Source organism: Mandrillus leucophaeus, unplaced genomic scaffold (assembly GCF_000951045.1).
Source record: "Mandrillus leucophaeus isolate KB7577 unplaced genomic scaffold, Mleu.le_1.0 Scaffold940, whole genome shotgun sequence".
NCBI classification, from domain to species: Eukaryota; Metazoa; Chordata; class Mammalia; order Primates; family Cercopithecidae; genus Mandrillus; species Mandrillus leucophaeus.
Genome location: NW_012110253.1, coordinates 1,106,168 through 1,114,583, shown reverse-complemented (window position 1 = coordinate 1,114,583; position 8,416 = coordinate 1,106,168). Strand labels below are relative to the sequence as shown.

Below are 8,416 nucleotides of genomic sequence, written 5' to 3'. Positions count from 1 at the left end.
GGTTTCCTAAACTGAGAATAGAAGATTTGTTTTTCATATGACCACAGGAAGTATGAACAATTTTTAGTTTAAAAACCTGAGTTGTAGAAGCAGATGGCCTCTGGACCATTTGTCTCATTTTTAAAAATTCAACTTTGATTTTAGATACAAGGGGTACATGTGCAAGTTTGTTATGTGGGTATATTGCACTCAAGTAGGAGCATAGTACTCAATAGGTAGTTTTTCAACCCATGCCTCCCTCTGTCTCTCCCCTCTTTAGTAGTCCATTGTGTTTGTTATTCCCATGTTTATGTTCATATGCGCTCAATGTTTAGCTCTCGTTTGTAAGTGAGAACATGTAGTATTTGGTTTTCTGTTCCTGCATTAGTTCGCTTAGAGTTATAGCCTTTAGCTCCATCCATGGTTCTACAAAGGACATGATTTCATTCCTTTTTATGGCTGCATAGTATTCCATGGTGTACATGTACCACATTGTCTTTATCCAATCCACCATTGTTGGACACTTAGTTTGATTCTAGGTCTTTGCTATTGTAAATAGTGCATTGATGAACATATGAGTGCATGTGTCTTTTTTGGCATAATGATCTCTTTTCCTTTGGGTATATCTCAGTAATGAGATTGCTGGGTCGAATGGTAGCTCTGTTTTAAGTTCTTTGAGAAATCTCTAAACTGCTTTCCACAATGGCTGAACTAATTTACAATCCCATCAATGGTATAAACATTCCCTTTTTCGCCACAAGCTCACTAGCATCTGTTGTTTTTGGACTTTTTGATAATAGATATTTTGACTGGTAGGAGATGGTAGCTCATTGTGGTTTTGATTTACACTTCTCTGATGATTAGTGATAATGAGCATTTTTTTCATATGTTTGTTGGCCACTTGTATGTCTTCTTTTGAGAAGTGTCTGTTCATGTCCTTCACCCATTTTTGAAAAATGGGGTAATTTGTTTTTTAAGTTCCTATAGATTCTGGATATTAGACTGTTGTTGGATGCATAGTTTGCAGATATTTTCTCCCATTCTGTAGGCTGTCTGTTTACTCTATTGATAGTTTATTTTGCTGTTCAGAATCTCATAAGTTTAATTGGATTCCACTTGTCAATTTTTGTTTGTATTGCTATTGCTTTTGGTAACTTAACCAAAAATTATTTGCCAAGACTGATGTTCAGAAGGGTATTTCCTAGGGTTTCTTCTAGGATTTTTATAGTTTGATGTCTTACACGTAAATCTTTAACCGTCTGTAGTTAATTTTTGTATATAGTAAAAGGTAAAGGTCCAGTTTCATTCTTCTACACATGAATAGCCAGTTATTTCATCACTATTGAATAAGGAGGACTTTTCCCATGGCTTGTTTTTGTTTGCCTCCCTAAAGATCAGATGGTTGTGAGTGTATGGCTTTATTTCTAAGTTTTCTATTGTGTTCCATTGGTTTACGTGCCTGTTTTTGTACCAATACCATGCTATTCTGGTTATTATATCATTATAATATAGTTTGAAGTCAAGTAGTGTGATGCCTCTGGCTTTGTACATTTTGCTTAGTATTACTTTGGCTATTGGGGCTTTTTTTTTTGGTTTCATATGGATTTTAGAGTAGTTTTTTCTAATTCTATCAGGAATGACATTGTTAATTTGCTAAGAATAGTGTTAAGTCACTAAATCTCTCTCCAGTGTTGTTTTGTGCAGTATTACCATTTTAATGACATTGATTTTGATTTTTTTCAATCTGTGAGCATGGAATGCTTTTCCATTTATTTGTATCATCTCTTATTTCTTTCAGCAGTGCTTTGTAGTTCTCATTATAGAGATATTTCACTTCCTTGCTTAGCTGTATTCCTAAGTATTTCATTTTCTTTGTGGTTATTGTAAATGTGATCATGTTTTTGATTTGACTTTCCACCTGAACATTATTGGTGTATGGATATGTTACATAGATTTTTGTATTCTGAATTGTACTAATATAATTTACTAGTTCGAGTAGCCTTTTGGCAGAATCTTTGGGGTTTTCTAGATATAGAATCATACCATCAGTGAAGAGAGATAGTTGACTTTTTCTTTTCCTGTTGAATGCCTTTTATTTCTCTCTCTTGCCTGATTGCTCTGGCTACAACTTCCTGTCTCATTTGTTAATACATTAAGGAAAAGGTAACTAAATACTTCAGAGAAAAGTAATAGCATATATTAGCAAATTCCTTAGATTTTGTCTCTTCCAGAGCTGTCAAAAGAACTTTTGCCATGATGACAATATTCTGTATTTGTTTTATCCAATATAATAGTCACTGGCCACACATGGCCACTGGGCACTGGAAATCTGGCTAGTACAATAGAGGCACCGAATTTTTAAATATTGTTTAAAATAAGTAATTAAAATTTATATTTAAATAACTACATGTGTCTAGTGGCTACTGTATTAGAGTGCATGTCCAGAAGAATATATGCTTAATTAAAATTAAAAATAAATTTTAGAATTAAAATTTAAAAAACTAAAATTATAAATTTTTGAGATAAGCTATTGATAATGTCAACAAATAAGACATCAGACTGAAAGCAGAAAAAGAAATTCAAGAATTGTAGTATGGGAATTTTAAAAAGCAGCAGGCTTAGCACTTACCATGTGTTAGACCCTGTGCTAGACCCATTCACATTTATCATCTCAGTGAATGCTCATAACAACTCTGCAAGTAAATATTTTATCTACACTTTATAGGCAAGAAGTCAGATATTACAATTTCCTCACTGAAAAAACTTAAACCCATCTGGTTTCAAAAGCCAGACTGTACAATTTGAGTGAGCAGGAGAAAAATATCCAGATATAATTATGAATGTGCATCTTATGAGAGGTGAGGTCAGGCCTGGAATGAATGTCACATCCAAATATTGCTCAGGAATTTCTTAAAGTCCTCATTGCTGAGTCTAGGCTTGGTTTCTGATGATGTAACAGTCCTGAAGCTAAAGGTGGGGTCAGGTGGTCCAAATTGGGTAGAAGAAGGTGAGGCTGGGGACCAGCCAACTGAAAGAGAGCACTGATGTTCTGGGTGACCATCACTCTTGTAGAACATTGCCTTTCGGGTACCTGAGCAACAATTGCTAGACTTTCTGTTTTCATTAGAGGTGCTGACTTATGACAGCATTCTCAGCTATAATTTTATGGTTGAGTACTTTGATGTTATTTTTCTCTCCAGTAATGCTCTGTGACCTGATTTTCTCCTCATTTGTCAGATAGCTTATGTGATGTGGCTTTCACTTGGTAATTGCAATTCGGGGGCATTTCCCTGCAGTAATGTGTCAAGAAACAGCTTCTGTAACACCAGAAAGCATGCTTCCTTATCATGAGGAGAGTGGAGATGTGCCTCTACGTGTTGACTGTGTCATTAAATCTAATGCTTCTGGATGCATATGTCTAGCTGAGCACCTAAATAACGTGTATTCTACATCCTTAGAATAAAAGGGTATCAGCATTTTTCCTGCTGGTCTTTGGAGTTCGTGCCACAAAAGAATGATACTTTGCTACCTCAACTATTAAATGAAGGCGTCTGCTTAAAGAAGACTGAATATCTTGGTTTAAGAACTTGACTTTCCCAATGATTGAAATGAATTCGATAGGAATGATGGCCTGGGTATCTATAGTGGGCTAGTCTTGTGTCTTGCTATCCTGGGATTCTTTTAGAACTAGAAATACAATACCAGAACTCTTTGATAAAGATTCGGATTCTGAGATGAAGCAATCTGATCCAGGTAGTTTAGGATTGGGGCTAAGTCTCATTTAAAAATGGGGCCATGAGTGGTCAGAGGTATCTGTGGAAGCCAAATATGAGTCTGTTGCAAGATGGGGAATCCTTTAACAGATTAACAGTCCATGGAATTAGTGGTCTAGGAGGCAGCACGCTAGCCAGAAATGGGATATGAAAAGGATTTCTGAAGTGCAGATAAAATCGTGCTTCAATCTTCACAATCTTCAGGGCCAAAGTAGGAGGGGAGCTGGAGAAGGAACACAGAATCAGAAACAAGATTGTTACAAGGTGGTTAGGGAGCAAATTGCTTGAATTGCAGCCCGCTTACATTTGAGCAAATGTGCTTCCTGGAGCTGGGGGCTTGTTCTTAAAAGAGCCAGTTCCGTAGGACAGGTAACTTGCCAAAGTCCAGATCGACTTCAGCGCCGGGAGGTATAAATACATTTTGCAAAATCCAAATGTTCAAGCTGAAAGAGAGCCCAGTTCCTAAGAAATGATTTTTTTTATTTGATATTCTTAAGTATCAACCGTATATTAGACAATATGTAGCCTTAGAGAGTTGCATGAAATTTCTGTAAGCACCATACAATTGCTGGATGTCTCCTGCAAAAATAAGAAGAAATTCAGCCGAAAACCTTTTTCTTTTCCTCTTTCCCCTTTATAAAGAAGGCTAATAGATCTCTCATTTTTCAAAATGTATCTCAGCTTCAGAATGGAGAAGTGGAAATGTGTTTTTTCTATTTGAAAGGAAGGTTATCTAAACACTGTAGTGTGCGATTCTATTACAGCTTGCTTGATTTACACTCTGAGTGTACCTAAAACTCTCAATTCCACTTCACGTGTGGTAAAAGGTCAAATTCAGTCTTGTTCTGCCTTCCAAACATTTACACTCCCTGTCCACCTTATAGGGGAAGACAGACTATTGTTAGCCTGTGGAAAAGGCATACTGGGATTCATGTCATATAGAGAGAATATTTATTTTTCTCTTATTTTGCCAAGCCGATGGTGGTGGTGTCTGCAGTACACAGCTGACATGGAGCTGACATGGAGCTGAAACTAGATGTGGTCCTATGATAGACAGGACAAGAAGCAGAAAGGCTGCTCTTCTGCTGGCCATAAATATCAGCTCACATTTCTCTTTCTCCTTCTCTATAAAATTCTCTATACATGTATACAGGCCTGCCAACATATGCAAAGACATGTCAAACACATTAATAGGATTGCGAGTTAATTCAAATCCAGTCGTTCTTTCAATATACGTAAATGTTGGGCACATTATTTCAGCAAGTGCTGCCCACATGAATTGTCTCTAGACATTCATTTTTTTTTTCTGCTGTTTTTTTCTGTTCCTTCTTAGTTTAAGCAGATAACTTTTGTTTTTTGCTTCAAAGACATTTGCAGAATGGAAGGTAGAAACTTTTTGAAAGCAACCTCTCTGCTTTTTCGAAAAGACTATACTCACTGCAAGTGGAGAAGCGAGAATAGGAGTGTCATCTTTAGTGTCTCCAAGGAAGATTGGAGAGGCCTCGGACTGGGGTGGGGGCAGAGACTGCTGGGCCCACAAGTAGAATAGCCCTGCCCTGTTTCCTTGGCAGCGTCTTTGGGCAATGGCAACCTAGAAGTAACATCCAGAAAGGCTGTTCTCAAGCCATGGAATTCCCACTCCCAGAAAACATTCCCAGACCCCAAGCATAGAACAGAGCTGATAGGTGCTAGGAAAGAAAATGTGAGAATGGAAAATGGGCTTCTCTGAAGAAACCAGTGAGAACCACAAACAGGATGGACCTCTGTAGTGCAGTGCTTTAGGACAGAATAAGACATACCGCTCAGATTGTTCATGGCACTAAGCAAATGGGAGAGGTGGAGCCCGGTAATCACTGGGATTAAAACTCTCTCCAGATTGGTGGGATTTAGATTTAAGCTGATTAAGCAGGGATTAGATTTAAGTTAATTTTGAAAAAAAAAAACAAAACAAAACAGTACCTTATTTCTTGCACACCTGGATTGGTGGATTAAGTTTATCTGCTGTCATTATAGCAAGGAACACGAATATTAAACAAGTTATTACTGTTATGAATTGACCTATGAAGTAATAATTGTGGGTACTTTGGAAGCAGAACTGTGGGGCCTAATTAAAAGTATGTTTATGGGTAGGATGGATGGGGAGGAAATTATTCCCTGAATGAATAACATTTTAGCTGTTATCTATAGGATGAATTAAAGTTAGTTAGCTTAGTTAAAATTAAAGGGTGATCCAGGCAATGAACAGTGCGTGGAAATGTCCTGAGGTGGATAAGAGCTTGGGCCAGTCAGTGTGGCCAAGACATGAGAGCGAGGGGATAAATGGCTGGTGCAGAGGCAAAGAGGAGACAGGGTTCAGGTCACACAGAGCCTACCAGCTGACGTTAAACAATGATCATAAGTGATGGAGAAAACCATGAAAGAATTTTAAGTAGGGAGTGAAATAAAAGATTTGAGATTTCCTAAGATTAACTTTGCTTGCAGTTTAGAGAATAAATTAGACAAGTGACAAAGAGGATTGGGAGGACGAGCTAGTAGGTCTTGTGATTATAATGGATTGAACAAGCTTGTGGCAGGAAGGATGGTGAGAAGTTTATAATGAAGAGATTTTGGACAATCGTATCAATGGACCCTGATGATTAATGTTGTGGTGAGGGGTGTGAGATAGAGAGGGAAAAGTGAGGATGCTTTATAAACTTCTTGCATAAGCAATAAGATAGAGGAAGTGAAATTATGGATCAAGAAACACTAGTGGAAGAACACATTTTGGGTTTGGTTTTGACCACAATGAGCTTGATCTGCTTGGGAGATATTTAAGCTTTTACATGTACGTTGTAAGATCTACACTATTGGACATAATAATAATAATTCATTTTTATACTAAAGGTACTTGTAAGGAATACTGTGATACTAATAATTTAAAGGTAGATGATTTTATTTCATTAGATATATTAAAAAGACATTTTAAAAAGGAATTAAAATGGACATGAACCGATATTTTTGACAAAGTTAACAACTTTGACCTAGAAACTGGCCAAAGGTAAATGTTGACGTGAATAAAATTGCTTCTAATTTCCAGAGGAAAACAAGAAGCTGTTGGAAGACACATTCTGAACTGGCTAGCACAACACTCTGAAACTGGAGGATATCAACTGATAAGATATTAAGTTCTCCCTTAGTTTCAAATACACTGGGTTCATAAATTATTAACATAAACAATGGATGTTCCATCAAGTTACCGTGAAGACAGCTAGGTCTGCACACCTCCACAAGTGTCGACCCCTCCAAGCACATCCTCCACCTGGAACTGGGAACTGAATGGATATATGTTGGTCAGAAAGGTCTTTACATCTTTGAATTGCAATGATCATGATTAGTTGCTGAGTTTGCCACCTCCCTACCTCCCTGCCTTCTACCTTCCAAGAATTATCATTATAAAAATAGCCATTTGGTTTATGGCATAAGCTTTATCACAAAGCTTGACCCAGATGAAGAATCCAGGAAATTTCTAGCCAGCCTTTTATTTCCTTCATGCACAGAATCACGATAGAGGCTTAGCATTTATCAAACTATAGCTTTTCCCCAAAGGAAAAGGTAACGGGAATAGACTAGCTGCTTCAGTAAGCAAAACAGGTAGATAACAAATAAGAGATTATTGGCAGTTTGTCAGGGTCTCTTTGCTAAAACTCCTTGTCAAATGACTAAGGAAAGACATTGAGAGGAGGCAGGTGTGGGTGCCTTGAGAGCCTGTGAGATCTGTGCTCTTGAAGCATTTTGTACTTTTCTTAATGATGCTTATCTTACTCTACCTTGTAGTATAATTAAAAGGCAAGTTTTCTTCTTCTGAGGTGGCAAGTATAAATTTCAAATCGCAGACAGAAAAGAGTTAAAGGGCTTCTATGTGCCTATCCCAGCCAGCAGCATTTTGTCACGATCTGATTGCAAGGCTGGTTGCAATAGTTGGGAAGCATTTGGCCAGGGGGACAGTTTGAAATGGAAACAAGAAAAGAGTGTAGAGAAGGAAGCCTATTGTTCCCAGCAGTATGGTCTTCTTTATGGCCTTGGGCCTGGCAGCTCTTCTTTCCAATATAACACCCGTGGAGCAAAAGGCCTCAAATTGGGGGTAATGGGTAGTAAAGTTCAGTCAGGGGGAAGTTCAGATCTGTCAGGATGCAAATGTGTAACAAGCTTTGTGATCCAGAAAGTGATGGAGAGACTAGACTGCTTCATAATTATTGTCAGGAATGTTCTGGATGAACAATGTGCTGGTGACAATGGGAGCCATAGATTAGATAACTTGGCTGGGTATATCTACTCAATGGATTGTTGTGAGGATGGACTGAGACAGTATGCCTGGGATGGTTGGTTCATTGTAAATGCTCAGTAAGTGTTAGCTGTTACCATGATAAGTCAGGCTCATTACCAGAGATGAGATATGTCCGGCAAGAAAATTTAAACTAGCTGTATGTAGGACAGTACACATTTATTATGCTCAGGCACTTTCCTAGGCATTTTACATATCTACATATCTCCCTTCACTATCAAGTATATGCAACATTATCAACATATCCACATACTAGAGGGAGAAATTACAGACTCAGAGAAGTTAAAATGATTTGCTCGAGGATACACAGCTTGTCAGTGCTGGAGCCAGCTTTAGAAGTCTT

General features: G+C 37.8%; 1 long non-coding RNA gene across 1 annotated transcript in view; it reads left to right on the top strand.

Moving 5' to 3' along the window:
- Positions 1-7,058, top strand: part of LOC105532225 — a 17,172-nt gene extending 10,114 nt beyond the window's left edge. Inside the window, exon 3 of the long non-coding RNA XR_001004941.1 lies at positions 6,829-7,058. This is a non-coding gene — a long non-coding RNA (uncharacterized LOC105532225). The remainder of the gene's footprint in view (positions 1-6,828) is intronic.
- The last annotated feature ends 1,358 nt before the right edge of the window (positions 7,059-8,416 follow it).